Source organism: Tursiops truncatus, chromosome 3, assembly GCF_011762595.2.
Source record: "Tursiops truncatus isolate mTurTru1 chromosome 3, mTurTru1.mat.Y, whole genome shotgun sequence".
In the NCBI taxonomy this organism is placed as follows: Eukaryota; Metazoa; Chordata; class Mammalia; order Artiodactyla; family Delphinidae; genus Tursiops; species Tursiops truncatus.
In genome coordinates this window covers 90047857-90064192 of record NC_047036.1, presented here as the reverse complement: position 1 = coordinate 90064192, position 16336 = coordinate 90047857, and the positions used below count along the sequence as shown (strand labels likewise).

Below are 16336 nucleotides of genomic sequence, written 5' to 3'. Positions count from 1 at the left end.
CATCCATGTTCATCAAAGATACTGGCTTTTAATTTTCTTTTTTGTAGTGTCTGTCTGGTTTTGATATCAGGGTAATGGTAGCCTTGTTGAATGAATTTGGGAGTGTTCCCTCCTCTTTAGTGTTTTGGAATAGTTTGAGGATAGGTATTAACTCTCCTTTTTATGTTTGGTAGAATTCTTCTGTGAGGCCCTCTGATCCTGGACTTTTTGATACCAGATTCAATTTCATTTCTACTGATCAATCTGTTCAGACTGTGTATTTCTTCCTGATTTAATCTTGAAAGATTATATGTTTCTAGGAGTTCGTCCATTTGTTCTTGGTTATGCAATTTGTTGGCAGATAACTATATGAAGTATTCTCTCATTATTGTTTTTCTGTGATATCATTTGTAATTTCTCCTCTTTCATTTCTTATTTTGTTTGTGTCCTGTCTTTTTTTCTTGATGAGCCTAGCTAAAGGCTTATCAAATTTGTTTATTTTTCAAAAAAATCATCTCTTGGTTTCATTGATCTTTTCTATTGTCTTATTGGTCTCTATTTTATTTATTTCCTTATTACCTTTTTCATTCCTTCTGCTGCCTTTGGGCTTTGTTCTTCTTTTTGTAATTCCTTTAGATGGTTGTTTAGGTTGTTTATTTGAGATTTTTGTTGTTTCATGTGGTAGGCCTCTATTGCTATAAACGTCCCTCTTAGAACTGCTTTTGCTGTGTCCCATAGATTTTGGAAAGTTTTGTTTTTATTTTCACTTGTCTCAAGGTATTTTCTGATTTCGTCTTTGATTTCTTTGTTGAACCATCGTTTTTGTTAGTAGCACACTGCTTAGTCTTCATGCTTTTCCCATTTTTCTTCTTATAATGGATTTCCAGTTTCATACTGGAAAAGATACTTGATACAATTTTTATCTAAAATTTGTTGAGACTTGTTTTGTGGCCTAGTATGTGATCTATCCTGGAGAACTTGTCATATGTACTTGAATCCAATATGTATTCTGCTGTTTTTGGATGGAATGTCCTGAGATATCTATTAAGTTCAACTGATCTAATATGTCACTTAAGGCAAATGTTTTCTTATTGATTTTTTGCCTGATGATCTGTCCATTTGTGTAAGTGAGTTGTTAAAGTTTCTTACTACTACTGTATTGTTTTCAACGTCTCCCTTTATGTCTGTTGCTATTTGCTTTATATATTTATGTGCTCCTATATTAGGTGCATACATGTTTATGAATGTTATATCTTCTTGTATTGATCCGTTTATCATTATACAATGCGCTTTTTTGTCTTTTATTGTAGAATTTGACTTTAATATTTACTTTGTCTGATATGAGTATTGCTATCCCAGCTTTTTTTTCATTTCTATTTGCATGGAATATATTTTTCTATCCCCTCACTTTTAGTCTGCATGTGTCTTTAGCTCGAAAGTGAGTCTCTTATAGGCAACATGTAGATAGGTCTTGTTTTTTAATCCAATCAGCCACCTTATGTCCTGTGATTGGAGAATTTTGTCCATTGACATTTAAAGTGATTATTGATAGTTACGTACTTGTTGCCATTTTGTTACTTGTTTTCTGGTTGTTCTGTCTCCTTTTTTTAAAACTCATTTTGTGCCCTTTCAGGAAGATTTTTCATTATACTGTTTCATCCCACCCCCTTTGTTTTTTACTTGGTGGTCACACATTCCTTTAGTTGTTACCCTGATATTACAAAATGAATCCCTTATTATTGAATTCTAATGTAGGGAGATTTATATTTTCCTGGACCATAAAATCGTCTTATAATATTTTAACTCCTTTTCTTTCTCTTAAACAATTTTCCTGTTGAGCATTTAAACTGTGTGTGTTTCTCTGGGTGTGTTTCTGTGTGTGTGTGCATGGCTACGTGTGTGTGTTTACAGATACCAACATATTAATATTGTTTTATACACTCAGTATTCTTTAGATTTACTTATATATTTACATGTTTCTCTCCTTACTTTTCCTTCTTGAATTGCTGACCTTCCATATGGGATTATTTTTCTTTTGCTCAAAGAAAATCCTTTCATATTCTTTTCATGAGCATCTGCTGGTGGCTAATTCTGTCAGTTTTTACTGACAAAAGGCTTGTATTCAATCTGATTTTGAAGGATAGTTTTATTGGCCAAGAATTCTATATTGGTACAGGTATGACAAAGTTAAGTGTCTGACTGCAGTGTTTGTTCTTTTCCTAGCTAATGGTTTTCCTTGCATCATTTTTATGATTTTGGTCATAAAGCATTTTTTTCCAAATTATTTTTAGCTAATATATTTTTAATGTAAATTGCATAATAAAATGTCTATACTAGGTTTCAGGAATAATAATGTCTAAACTAATGCCTTTAAATTCTCCACAGCTAATTATTGAAAAGACCAAAGTGATTAGCATCTATGCAGTTTTCAGTTTTTCTCTTCTAAGGCTGAAACTCCCTTTTATGCTTAATTTCTTTGAGGAAAATGATACTTATATTTATTTCATGTTTTAAAAAGCTGCCTTCCTAAACGAGTTAATAATGGTACTGTAGAATAACTTGAACAACTAAATCACATATATGAATCAGACAAAGCAAGATGATTTCAAAAGAATGAGTACATTTGGTCTATAGGTGTAATGTGTTAGAGCAAATATTTTGAAATTATTAAAGTTGTACTATCTTGACTGGAATAGTCTGAACACTTTCTATATAATTTATCTTTATAGGTGTGTTTAATTTTACAGTACAACATGAACAAGATATAATCAAATTTCCTTTCTTTTTCTTTCTTTTCTTTCTTTTCTTTTCGGCACTATCATGGCAACACTTATTTACAGTAATAGAATACAAAGGTTAGTTACTTGTTTTTAAACATGCTTAGTTTTTAAAAATTACTTAATAATTCCCACATACTGTTAAACCACTTATATTATTGTCCTGTGATACCTCTTTGGGGAACAAATTCTATGGCATAAAATAGTTAGAAACTTTCTTTTACAAGTGGTAAAAACCTTGTTAGTCCTTAGAAGCTGCCTCACTGCTCAATGTGAATAGAGAACATCTTAAAAAAAAAAAAAAAAAGCCCTATACAGTGCATACAGTGAAGGCTTGTGCCTCAGATGCTTTGATCTGAAATAAAATATTTATTCCACTTTTATTTCAGTTAATGCAAATGACTATGCTTATAGCAAAACCTTTGTTTATTCTTTCCTTCCTAACACCTTGCTCCCAGAACCTTTCCTTGTGTAAGGTAATCATCATATTACCTACACAGAGTGAAACATAGCCTTAATTATAAACGACTCTACATTAGAATGGAAGGATTTATTTCACTAGGATTGATGATACTTGTATGTTTATGGAATTAAGAGAGATTTTCTCTCTTTATACTTTAAAAATAAATATGCAATTCATATGATAAACTACTGATTTTAATAAATTAAAATTTATACTTAATACCTCAATTTATCTACATCACTGGTAAATCCTTCACTAACTGTATTATGTACTTTAATGCCTTGTATGTTTTTTTATCCATAGTAGCATTCTATCATCTACAATTCTTTTTATATCTGTTCATAAAATTTGATACTTAATGGAGGTTAGATGAGAGGTGAGATATTTAATAGCAAATTTGAAATGAAAAACATTTCTAAATATCCCTAAACATGAACCTTCATCTGACAAATTCAATATAAACCCAACTGTTGCCTGAGTATTTGGGAAAGAAATAAAAAACTGTCATATAGTCACAATGGCATAATGAACAAATGTTAATTGATGTGCTTTGTTTGAAATACTTCCATGGAGACTTGCAATGAGCAAGGCTCTTCTGTATAGGCAATTCAGCAGCATATGTTGGCATATCTAGGAAAAGTCATCATGTATAAATGCTTTCCGCCATCTGGTATATGACCTAAAATATCAAAATGAAATATGTACAACTAAAATGAATATGTGACTTTATTCAGGGTACCTTTGACTCATTAGGTAAAGCCCTTGCTGGTTAACATTTCATGGTGATATCTTTAAAATAAAATTTGTTTTTATTCTTAATGATATTTCCATACTCCTAATGTATTTTTTCTATTTATTGGAGTATAATTGCTTTACAATGTTGTGTTAGTTTCTGCTGTACAATGAAGTGAATCAGCTGTATGTATACATATATCCCCTCCCTCTTGGACTTCCCCACCACCACCATCCCACCCATCTAGGTTGTCACAGAGCACCAAGCTGAGCTCCCTGTGCTATATAGCAGGCTCCCACTACCTATCTGTTTTACACATGGTAGTGTATTTATGCCAAACCTAATCTCCCAATTCGTTCCATCCTCCCTTTCCCCACCGTGTCCACATGTCGGTTCTCTACTCTACGTCTATGTCTCTATTCCTGCCTGCAGATAGGTGCATCTGTACCATTTTTCTAGATTCCACATATATGTGGTAATATATTTGTTTTTCTCTTTCTGACTTACTTCACTCTGTATGGCAGACTCTAGGTCCATCCACAACTCTAAACCTGACCCAATTTCTTTCCGTTTTATGGCTGAGTAATATTCTATTGTATATATGTACCACATCTTCTTTATCCATTTATCTGTCATCGGACATTTAGACTGTTTCCATGTCCTGGGTATTGTAAATAGAGCTGCAATGAACATTGGGGTGCATGTGTCTCTCTTTTGTTTTTTTTTTGCGTTACGCTGGCCTCTCACTGTCATGGCCTCTCCCGTTGCAGAGCACAGGCTCCAGACGTGCAGGCTCAGCGGCCATGGCTCATGGGCCCAGCCACTCCGTGGCATGTGGGATCTTCCCGGACTGGGGCACAAACCCGTGTCCCCTGCATTGGCAGGCGGACTCTCAACCACTGCGCCACCAGGGAAGCCCCATGTGTCTCTTTGAATTATGGTTTTCTCAGGATATATACCCAGTAGTGGGACTGCTGGGTCATATGGTAGTTCTATTTTTAGTTTTTTTAAGGAACTTACATGCTGTTCTCCATAGTGGCTGTATCAATTTACATTCCCAACAACAGTGCAATAGGGTTCCTTTTTCTCCACACCCTCTCCAGCATTTATTGTTTCTAGATTTTTTGATGATGGCCATTCTGACCAGTGTGAGGTGATATCTAATTGCAGTTTTGCCTTGCTCTAATAATTAGTGATGTTGAGCAGCCTTTCATATGCCTCTTGGCCATCTGTATGTCTTCTTTGGTGAAATGTCTGTTTAGGATTTCTGCCCATTTTTTGATTCGGTTGTTTGTTTTTTTGATACGGAGCTCCAAGACATGTTTGTATATTTTGGAGGTTAATCCTTTGTCAGTTGCTTCATTTGCAAATATTTTTTCCCATTCTAAGGGTTGTCTTTTTGCCTTGTTTATAGTTTCCTTTGCTGTGCAAAAGCTTTTAAGTTTCATTAGCTCCCATTTGTTTATTTTTGTTTTTATTTTCATTACTCTAGGAGGTGGGTCAAAAAGGATCTTGCTGTGATCTCTTATGTCAAAGAGAGTTTATCCTGTGTTTTCCTCTAAGAGTTTTATAGTTTTTTTACATTTAGATCTTTAATCCATTTTGAGTTTATTTTTGTGTATGGTGTTAGGGAGTATTCTAATTTCATTCTTTTACATATAGCAGTCCAGTTTTTCCAGCACCACTTATTGAAGAATCTGCATTTTCTCCATTGTATGTTCTTGAATCCTTTGTCATAAATTAGGTGACCATATGTGCATGGGTTTATCTCTGGGCTTTCTATCCTGTACCATTGATCTATATTTCTGTTTTGGTGCCAGTACCATACTGTGTTGATTACTGTAGCTTTGTAGTACAGTTTGAAGTCTGGGAGCCAGATTCCGCCAGCTCTGTTTTTCTTTCTCAAGATTGCTTTGGTTATTCAGCGTCTTTTGTGTTTCCATACAAATTGTAAAAATCTTTGTTCTAATTCTGTAAAGAATGCCATTGGTATTGTGATAGGGATTGCATTGGATCTGTAGATTGCTTTGGGTACTATAGTTATTTTCACAATGTTGATTCTTCCAATCCAAGAGCATGGTATATTTCTTCATCTGTTTATGTCATCTTTGATTTCTTTCACCAGTGTTCTATTGTTTTCTGAGTACACGTCTTTTGTCTCCTTAGGTAGGTTTATTCCTAGCTATTTTATTCTTTTTATTGCAGTGGTGAATGGGATTGTTGCCATAATTACTATTTCTGATCTTTCATTGTTAGTGTATAAGAATGCAAGTGATTTCTGTGCATTAATTTTGTATCCAGCAACCTTAACAAATTCATTGATTAGTTCTAGTAGTTTTATTGTGGCATCTTTAGGATTTTCCGTGTATAGTAACATGTCATCTGCAAACAGTGACAGTTTTACTACTTCTTTTCCAGTTTGTATTTCTTTTTTTAATTTTTACTTTTATATAATTTAATCTTTATTTTTAATATTTTGAATTTTATTTATTTTTTGTACAGAGGTTCTTATTAGTTATATATTTTATACATAATAGTGTATATATGTCAATCCCAATCTCCCAATTCATCCCACCACCACCACCCCCCTCCCCTGCTTTCCCCCCTTGGTGTCCATATGTGTGTTCTCTACATCTGTGTTTCTATTTCTGCCTTTCAAACAGTTCATCTGTACCATTTTTGTAGATTCCACATATATGTGTTAATATACGATACTTGTTTTTCTATTTCTGACTTACTTCACTCTGTATGACAGTCTCTAGGTCCATCCATGTCTCTACAAATGAACCAATTTTGTTATTTTTTATGCCTGAGTAATATTCCATTGTGTATGTGTACCACATCTTCTTTATCCTTTCATCTGTCAATGGGAATTTAGATTGCTTAAATGATCTGGCTATTGTAAGTAGTGCTGCAATGAACATTGGGGTGCATGTGGTTTTTCTTTTTTTTTACATCTGTATTGGAGTATAATTGCTTTAAAATGGTGTGTTAGTTTGTGCTTTATAAAAAGTGAATCAGTTATACATATACATATGTTCCCATATCTCTTCCCTCTTGTGTCGCCCTCCCTCCCACCTTGCCTATCCCACCCCTCCAGGTGGTCACAAAGCACCGAGCTGATCTCCCTGTGCTATGTGGCTGCTTCCCACTAGCTATCTACCTTACGTTTGGTAGTGTATATATGTCCATGCCTCTGTCTCGCTTTGTCACAGCTTACCCTTCCCCCTCCCCATATCCTCAAGTCCATTCTCTAGTAGGTCTGTGTCTTTATTCCTGTCTTACCCCTAGGTTCTTTATGACATTTCTTTTTCTTAAATTCCATATATATGTGTTAGCAATTCCATATATATGTGTTAGCATATTTGTCTTTCTCTTTCTGACTTACTTCACTCTGTATGACAGACTCTAGGTCTATCCACCTCATTACAAATAGCTCAATTTTGTTTCTTTTTATGGCTGAGTAATATTCCACTGTATATATGTGCCACATCTTCTTTATCCATTCATCCAATGATGGACACTTAGGTTGTTTCCATCTCCAGGCTATTGTAAATAGAGCTGCAATGAACATTTTGGTACATGACTCTTCTTGAATTATGGTTTTCTCAGGGTATATGCCCAGTAGTGGGATTGCTGGGTCATATGGTAGTTCTATTTTTTGTTTTTTAAGGAACCTCCATACTGTTCTCCACAGTGGCTGTATCAATTTACATTCCCACCAACAGTGCAAGAGGGATCCCTTTTCTCCACATCCTGTCCAGCATTTATTGTCTCTAGATTTTTTGATGATGGCCATTCTGACTGGTGTGAGATGATATCTCATTGTAGTTTTGATTTGCATTTCTCTAATGATTAATGAAGTTGAGCATTCTTTCATGTGTTTGTTGGCAGTCTGTATATCTTCTTTGGAGAAATGTCTATTTAGGTCTTCTGCCCATTTTTGGATTGGGTTGTTTTTTTTGTTGTTGTTATTGAGCTGCATGAGCTGCTTATTAATTTTGGAGATTAATCCTTTGTCAGTTGCTTCATTTGCTGGGTCATATGGTAATTCTATTTTTAGTTTTTTAAGGAACCTCCATATTGTTCTCCACAGTGGCTGTATCAATTTGTATTCCCACCAACAGTGCAAGACGGTTCCCTTCTCTCCACACCCTCTCCAGCATTTGTTGTTTGTAGATTTTCTGATGATGCCCATTCTAACTGGTGTGAGGTGATACCTCATTGTAGTTTTGATTTGAATTTCTCTAATAATTAGTGATGTTGAACAGCCTTTCCTGTGCCTCTTGGCCATCTGTATATCTTCTTTGGAGAAATGTCTATTTAGGTCTTCTGCCTCTTTTTTGATTCGGTTGTTTTTTTTAATATGGAGCTGCATGTGCTGTTTGGAGATTAATCCTTTGTTGATTTGTTTGCAGATATTTTCTCCCATTCTGAGGGTTGTCTTTTCATCTTGTTTATAGTTTCCTTTGCTGTGAAAAAGCTTTTAAGTTTCATTAGGTCCCATTTGTTTATTTATGTTTTTATTTCGATTACTCTGGGAGGTGGGTCATGAAGGATCTTGCTGTGACTTATGTCAAAGAGTGTTCTTCCTATGTTTTCTTCTAATACTTTTATAGTGTCCAGTCTTAGATTTAGGTCTCTAATCCATTTTGAGTTTATTTTAGTGTATGGTGTTAGGGAGTGTTCTAATTTCATTCTTTAACATGTAGCTGTCCAGTTTTCCCAGCACCAGTTATTGAAGACCCTGTCTTTTCTCCATTGTATATCCTTGCCTCCTTTGTCATAGATTAGTTAACCACAGGTGCATTAGTTTATCTCTGGCTTTCTATCTGGTTCCATTGATCTGTATTTCTGTTTTTATGCCAGTACCATATTGTCTTGATTACTGTAGCTTTGTAGTATAGTCTGAAGTCAGGGAGTCCAGTTCCTCCAGCTCCACTTTTTTCCCTCAAGATTGCTTTGTTTATTCAGGGTCTTTTGTATCTCCACACAAATTTTAAGATTTTTCATTCTAGCTCTGTAAAAAATTCCATTGGTAATTTGATAGGGATTGCATTGAATCTGTAGATTGCTTTGTGTAGTATAGTCATTTTCACAATATTGATTCTTCCAATCCATGAACATTGTATATCTCTCCATGTTTATGTCATCTTTGATTTGTTTCATCAGTGTCTTGTATTTTTCTGAGTACAGGTGTTTTGGCTCCGTAGGTACGTTTATTCCTAGGTATTTTATTCTTTTTCTTCCAATGGTGAATGTGATTGTTTCCTTAATTTCTCTTTCTGATCTTTCATTGTTAGTGTATAGGAATGCAAGAGATTTCTGTACATTTATTTTGTATACTAAAACTTTCCCAAATTCATTGATTAGCTCTAGTTGTTCTGGTGGCATCTTTAGGATTTTCTGTGTATAGTATCATGTCATCTGCAAATAGTAACAGTTTTACTTCTTTACCAATTTGTGTTTCTTTCTCTTCTCTGATTGCTGTGGCTAGGACTTCAACAACTATGTTGACTTCAGCAACTATGTTAATCAGGAAAAAGACAAGACATCCTTGTCTTTTTCCTGATCTTAGAGGAAATGCTTTCACTTTTTCACCATTGTGAATGCTGTTTGCTGTGGGTTTGGCATATATGGCCTTTATTATGTTCAGGTAGGTTCCCTCTGTGACCACTTTCTGAAGAGTTTTTATCATAAATTGTTGTTGAATTTTGTCAAAAGCTTTTTCTGCATCTGTTGAGATATCATATGGTTTTTATTCTTCAGTTTGTTAATAGGGTGTATCACATTGATTGATTTTCATATGCTGAAGAATCCTTGTATCCCTGGGATAAATCCCACTTGATCATGGTATATGATCCTTTTAATGTGCTGTTGGATTCTGTTTGCTAGTATTTTGTTGAGGATTTTTGCATCTATGATCATCAGTGATATTGGTCTGTAAATTTCTTTTTTTTTTTTGTGATATCTTTGTCTGTGGTATCCAGGTGTTGGTGGCCTTGTAGAATGAGTTTGGGAGTGTTCCTTCCTCTGCAGTTTTTTGGATGAGTTTCAGAACGATGGGTGTCAACTCTTCTCTAAATGTTTGATAGAATTCACCTGTGAAGCCATCTTGTCCTGGACTTTTGTTTGTTGGAAGATTTTTAATTAAAGTTTCAATTTCATTACTTGTGATAAGTCTGGTTATATTTTCTAATTCTTGCAGGTTCAGTCTTAGAAAATTGTCCCTTTCCAAGAATTTGTCCATTTTTTTGTGGTTGTCCATTTTATTGGCATATAGTTGTTTGTAGTATTCTCTTACAATACTTTGTATTTCTGTGGTGTCAGTTGTGATTTCTTCTTTTTCATTTTTAATTTTATTGATTTGCATCCTGTACCTTTTTTTCTTGATGAGTTTGGCTAAAGGTTTATCAATTTTTTTATCTCCTCAAAGAACGAAATTTTAGTTTTATTGATCTTTCCTATTTTTTCTTCATTTCTATTTCACTTATTTCTGCTTTGATTTTTATGATTTCTTTCCTTGTAATAATTTTGGATTTTCTTTGTTCTTCTTTCTCTAGTTGCTTTCGGTGTGGGTCTTTTGTGTTTCCTGCCTAGAAAAATTTCTTTAGCTTTTGTTGTAAAGCTGGCTTGGTGGTGCTGAATTCTTTAGCTTTTGCTTGCCTGAAAAGCTTTTGATTTCTCCATCGAATTTGAATGAAATCCTTGCTGGGTAGAGTAATCTTGGTTGTAGGTTTTTCTCTTTTATCACTTTAAGTATGTCCTGCCTCTGCCTTCTGGCCTGCAGAGTTTCTGCTGAAAAATTAGCTGTTAACCTTATGGGGATTCCTTTGTATGTTATTTTTTGCTTTTCCCTTGCTGCTTTTAATATTTTTTCTTGGAATTTAATGTTAGTTAGTTTGATTAATATGTGTCTTGGTGTGTTTCTCCTAGGGTTTAACCTGTGTGGGACACTGCACTTCCTGAACTTGCGTGACTATTTCCTTGCCCATGTTAGGGAAGTTTTCCACTATAATCTCTCTGAATATTTTCTCAGACCCTTTCCTTTTCTCTTCTTCTTCTGGGACCCCTATAATTCGAATGTTGGTGTGTTTAGTATTGTACAAGAGGTCTCTGAGATTGTCTTCAATTCTTTTCATTGTTTTATCTTCACTCTGCTCCTCATCAGTTATTTCCAACATTCTCTCTTCCAGCTCACTTATTTGTTCTTCTCCCTCAGTTGTTTTGTTATTGATTCCTTCTTGTGTATTTTTCATTTTAGTTATTGTGTTGTTTATCTCTGTTCTTTAGTTCTTCTAGGTCTTTGTTAAACATTTCTTGTATTTTCTCTATCTGTGCCTCCATTCTGTTTCTGAGATTCTGGTTTATTTTTACTATCATTACTCTGAATTCTTTTTCAGAAAGGTTGCCTATTTCCTCTTCATTTATTGGTCTTGTAATTTTTTACCTTGCTCCTTCATCAGTGACATATTTTCTTGTCATCTCAGTTTTTTTTTATTTTTATTTTTATTTTTATGGGTGGGATTGTGTTCCTGTCTTACTGGTTGTTTGGCCTGAGGCTTCCACCACTTGAGTTTGTGGGCTGCTGGGTACAGCTGGGTCTTGGTGTCAAGATGAGGACCTGTGGGAGACCTCACTGTGATGAATATTCCCTGGGGTCTGAGGTTTTCTGATAGTCCAGTTGTTTGGATTCAGAACCCCCATTCCAGGAGCTCAGGCCTGACCCCCAAGTCATGAACCAAGATTCCACAAGCCACGCAGGTCTGCAAAACAAAGAAAAGAAAAAAAAAGGAGCAGAACAATTACAGAGTAAAAAATAAAATAAAATTAGAAAACTAACAGATATGTTAGAAAAAATAAATTAATATATAGATGAAACAACAACCAGAAGGTAAAAGAGAACCAAAATAGAAAAAGACAGGAGGGAAAAAAAAGCCAGAAAATGCCTTGGCTGTGTGTCGCAGGACTTAGGTAGGGGTGGGGTTTAGGCGGGACCCCAGCAGGCTTCCCAGGGCCCGAATGGGTGGGGGGAACTCACTCCACACCTCTGCTGATTTTCCAGTCCTGGAGGGTCCCACTGTCCGCCTCTCCTCCTCTTTCCCTCCTCCCTCCCATGCCCCTAGGACCCACAAGGTCAGAGGGGGCTCTGGAGAATTGAGGACCAGGCCTGGTAGCCTAGCAGGCTTCCTAGGGCCCAAGTGAGTGGGGGAAATGCCCTCCACGCCTCCCCTGACCCTCCAGTCCCGGAGGGCCCCACCCCATCCGCCTCTCCTATTCTCCCCCCACCTCCCTCCTACGCTCCTAGGACCCACGTGGCCCAGAGGGGGCCCCGGAGAACAGAGGACCAGGTCTGGGAGCCCAGCAGGCCTCCCAGGACCCAATTGGGCAGGGGAAATGCTAGGTGCACTCCCCCCGATCCTCCAAGCTCCCAAGGGTCCCGCCAGGCGTGGGAACCCCTCCCCTCTCCCAGCCACCCCTCAGGGGCACTGGTCCTGTCTGGCCTCCACTTCTCCTCCCCCTCACTCCCCTCCACATTCTACCCGGTTGCTTGGGGTTCCTCCCATTTCCTTGGGTATTGAGGTCCCCCACCAGCATCCAGCAGGTGCCTTAGTTGTAGGGAGACTTGAAATCCGCATCCTCCCATGCTGCCATCTTCCTAATGTACTCTTTAAGCAGCAAAATAGAATAAACAGCACTATTAGTCTCTATTCTCTCAATAACGATCTCTCTCATCCCCCACATATGGCTCTTCTTTTGACATAAATGGAAACTCTTAAACATAGAAAGGGAGATGTTTTTTTGAAAGAGTGTGGTTTCTTTAAATACTTATGAATAGAATTCCAGTATAACAGATACGTTGTTTTAGGAAAACAAAAATATTTGTAGAGTTTTTACAATGCACCAGCCACTGTGCTAAGTATCTTACCTTTATTAACTCATCTAAGCCTTATAACTCTCCCACCACCATCATCACCCATATAGATAGAGGATCTGAGTCTAAACAAGATTAAAAGAAGTAGCTGGTGGTGAATGCACCTATGAGTGAGTTTAACCCAAAGGCTTTGTCATTTCCATGTCATCCTGCTTCCAAAATTAGATATAAACAAGGAACTAACATTTATTGAAGAACTTTTGTGTGCCAGACACTATGCTAGAAAATATATTCACATTTTGTGTTTAATTTTTACAGTAACCTAGAAAGGACAGTATTATTATTATTCTATTTTAGGAATGAAGAAACATGCTTAGAGAGGTTAAGTAACTTGTGCAAGATCACACAACTTGTAAAGTGGGAAAATGGATATTCCCATCTAGTCCTTTTCTTAATCTACTACATCAGTCCTTTTTAAACTTTAATATATTCAGGAGTAGGGCCTGGAATTCTCTATTTAGAACATGCTCCTAGGTAATGGCAATAATAATTGTCTAAGGACCACAATTTTAGTAACAAGGAGTTACTCATGCTGTCCTCCTTTGTGAGATTTTATAACTCCTGTAGGAAATAACCTTTTGAGACCACCAGTAAGTCACTTATATTTAAATTTTGAAGTTTGAAAAAAAAATTATAATTTTTTTCACAAATAAGTTAAATGTTCCCAGGTCTGAGACTACTTAAGGACAGGTGGAGACCAAAAACAGAGACATAGTAAGAGATGGAGACAAAGTTTAATGCAAACTATGCCACAGTGGCTTAATATCCTATTTCTTTCTCTTTTATTCCATCATGTCGAGGGTAGTGTGAGTTAGCTTAAATTTCGGTACTACATTTCCCTAATTATTGATGGAAAATTCAGAACTCTGGACAGGCTTTTATTTTCTTTTGTATTGCTACTACATCATAATTCCCTGCATAATTTCACCTGCTCTGACATCCATCTTCTCGCCAACCTAAATGAATCCTGGTTTTTACCATCATTATGCCCAATATAAAGACAGAAGTGTGGGTATCTGACCTTGCATGTTGCTACAATCTATGTGAGAGAGAAATATTCTTCAGGAATATCACTTTTTCAATTTTAATACCATATCAGTAAAATTATCATAGATAATAAAAATTGCCATTTGTTTCTCAATAAAAAATGTCGTTTCAACAATGGAATAAGAAAAATCCTGAATTTTAAAGCTTGCATGGCATTGCTAAGAAAATAGGCACACATGATAAAAATGTAAATGTATAAATAATGTATAAAGATTGGAGTTTGGGGTAGTATTCATTGGCAGTCAATAGTAGTAAATTCATGAGTTTGGAATCTAAATAATGGTCATTCATATTTTGGGTAAGTTTACTTCCAAAAAGTATAGATTTATACTTATGCACCATTAGCATAAATAAATTCATAGTCTCTGAATTTTAAAATGAGAATAATATCTTTAAGAGAAGGAAGACTCTTTAGAATAGAGATGACTATGGAAGTATAATTATAATCCTGTTTGATAGATTTGTTAATATAAAAGTTGCTATGTAACAAATTTGTTTTCAGCATGAAGAGGTTAGTTCAAGTGTTCTCAAGATTGGTGGTGGAAGGATCTTATAAAAGCCAGAGCATCAGTGTCTGTCTTAGGGTAGCCCTGAAACAACTGATGCCTATTGAGCTTCTCACTACTGGCTAGACAGATCATCCTTTGTCGTCTAAGTGAATCCTCACAAAACTCTGAGGTGGTAATTATTATCTCCACATCACAAATGAAAAACAAAATGGAACCAAACTAAACACAAAATATAGACCTGGAGAGGTTAACTAAATTCCCCAAGTTTGCATTTTAAATTAGTATGTGGGGGCTTCCCTGGTGGCGCAGTGGTTAAGAATCTGCCTGCCAATGCAGGGGACATGGGTTCGAGCCCTAGTCGGGGAAGATCCCACATGCTGCGGAGCAGCTAAGCCCGTGTACCACAGCTACCGAGCCTTTGCTCTAAGAGAGCCCACGAGCCACAACTACTGAGCCCACGTGCCTCATCACTGAAGCCCCCGTGCTCTAGAGCCCATGCTTTGCAGCAAGAGAAGCCACCAGAATGAGAAGCCTGCGCAACACAAAGAAGACCCAACACAACCAAAAATAATAAATTAATTGAAATAAATTAAAAAATAATAGTAAATAAATAAATAAATTTGTAAGTGGGATAGCCAGACCTGATTTCAGATCTTTCTAAGTGCAAAGCCCCATATTCTTTCCTGGCTTTTTCCTGCAGGAAAACAAACAAAACCTTTTATTGATAAGGCAAATATGCCTTTGACCGATATTTGAAGCTACATTTCCGTAAGTTGAATGCCTTGGACGTCATTGAGGGCAGAAAATTAACCTGGGCTTTCAACCAGGGAACCATCGTGAAAGATGTGGCAATGCCTTCATTTTGCTATTTGAGAGAGCTGGCATCTGGATCTATATAACCTATCCAGTCTGGGAGGGAAGAAAGCAAAGCGTAGCCAAATGAGACAAAACGAAAAGAGCATTAACATTCTATAATGCAGGGTAATGCTCTCCTGGAAACAATGTATTTTACCAGAAATCATGTGATGTTGGTCCATTCACTTACACATTTATTAATTCATCATTCTCTTAGCAATGGAAGAGCTCATAGTAGTATGTTTGTGCAACTATATGTTGTTATTGATTTTGAAGTACCTTTTCTTATGAAAAAATTAATCCAGAGAAACTAAGCAGAATAAACAGCCCAGGTATTGTGATTACCATTTTACAGATGAACATTCAGACTTTGAGACATTAAATAATGTCCTGAAAATCACAACAGCTACTGAGTGTTCTTGGCACAATTTAATTTCTTCTTTGAAATTGAATGCTCTTTCCATGATTTTGACCTAGTTAATAAGCAAGATACACAACTGGGAATAGTATAAACATAATTGTATACTGATTTCAACATCCAGAGATAATTGAAATCAAAAATATTTAAGAATAGATATATTTCAATGAGGGCTAGTGATAAAGTTCCTTTTCTGAAATAGTGAAAATACAGCTCTCTTTTTTAAATGTCAGTATTAATTTTCTAGCACTTTGAGCCTATTTTGAGCACTCATTTCATTTTTTTTGATGCTTACCTATTTGCATGATTTTCACTGTATTTTTTTACACATGTTTTTTGCATGTTATTCTTTCTCATCATTTCACAGTATTCCATATGTATTTACTTTGTCTTTTGCTATTTTCCTTATTGCTTTAATAAAATAAAGGTATTTTTTCAATCTTTATCATAAGATTGTTCTCATTTTTTCCACTGTAATTTTGTCTAGATAATGCAGTAGTCAGTCTTTAAATATTAATTTCATTGAGCTAATCCTGATCTTGGAATCCTAAAGAGGTTAGTTATTCATATGCAGAAAAACGTTTTTCATTCCTTTGTTTTCTACCATAGGATCTATAGAC

At 35.9% G+C, this 16336-nt stretch overlaps 1 protein-coding gene across 3 annotated transcripts in view; it reads left to right on the top strand.

Annotated features, from left to right (window-relative positions):
• The window catches only part of TMEM232 (transmembrane protein 232), a 166693-nt gene that overhangs the window by 91672 nt on the left and 58685 nt on the right, over positions 1–16336 (top strand). The window lies entirely within an intron of this gene.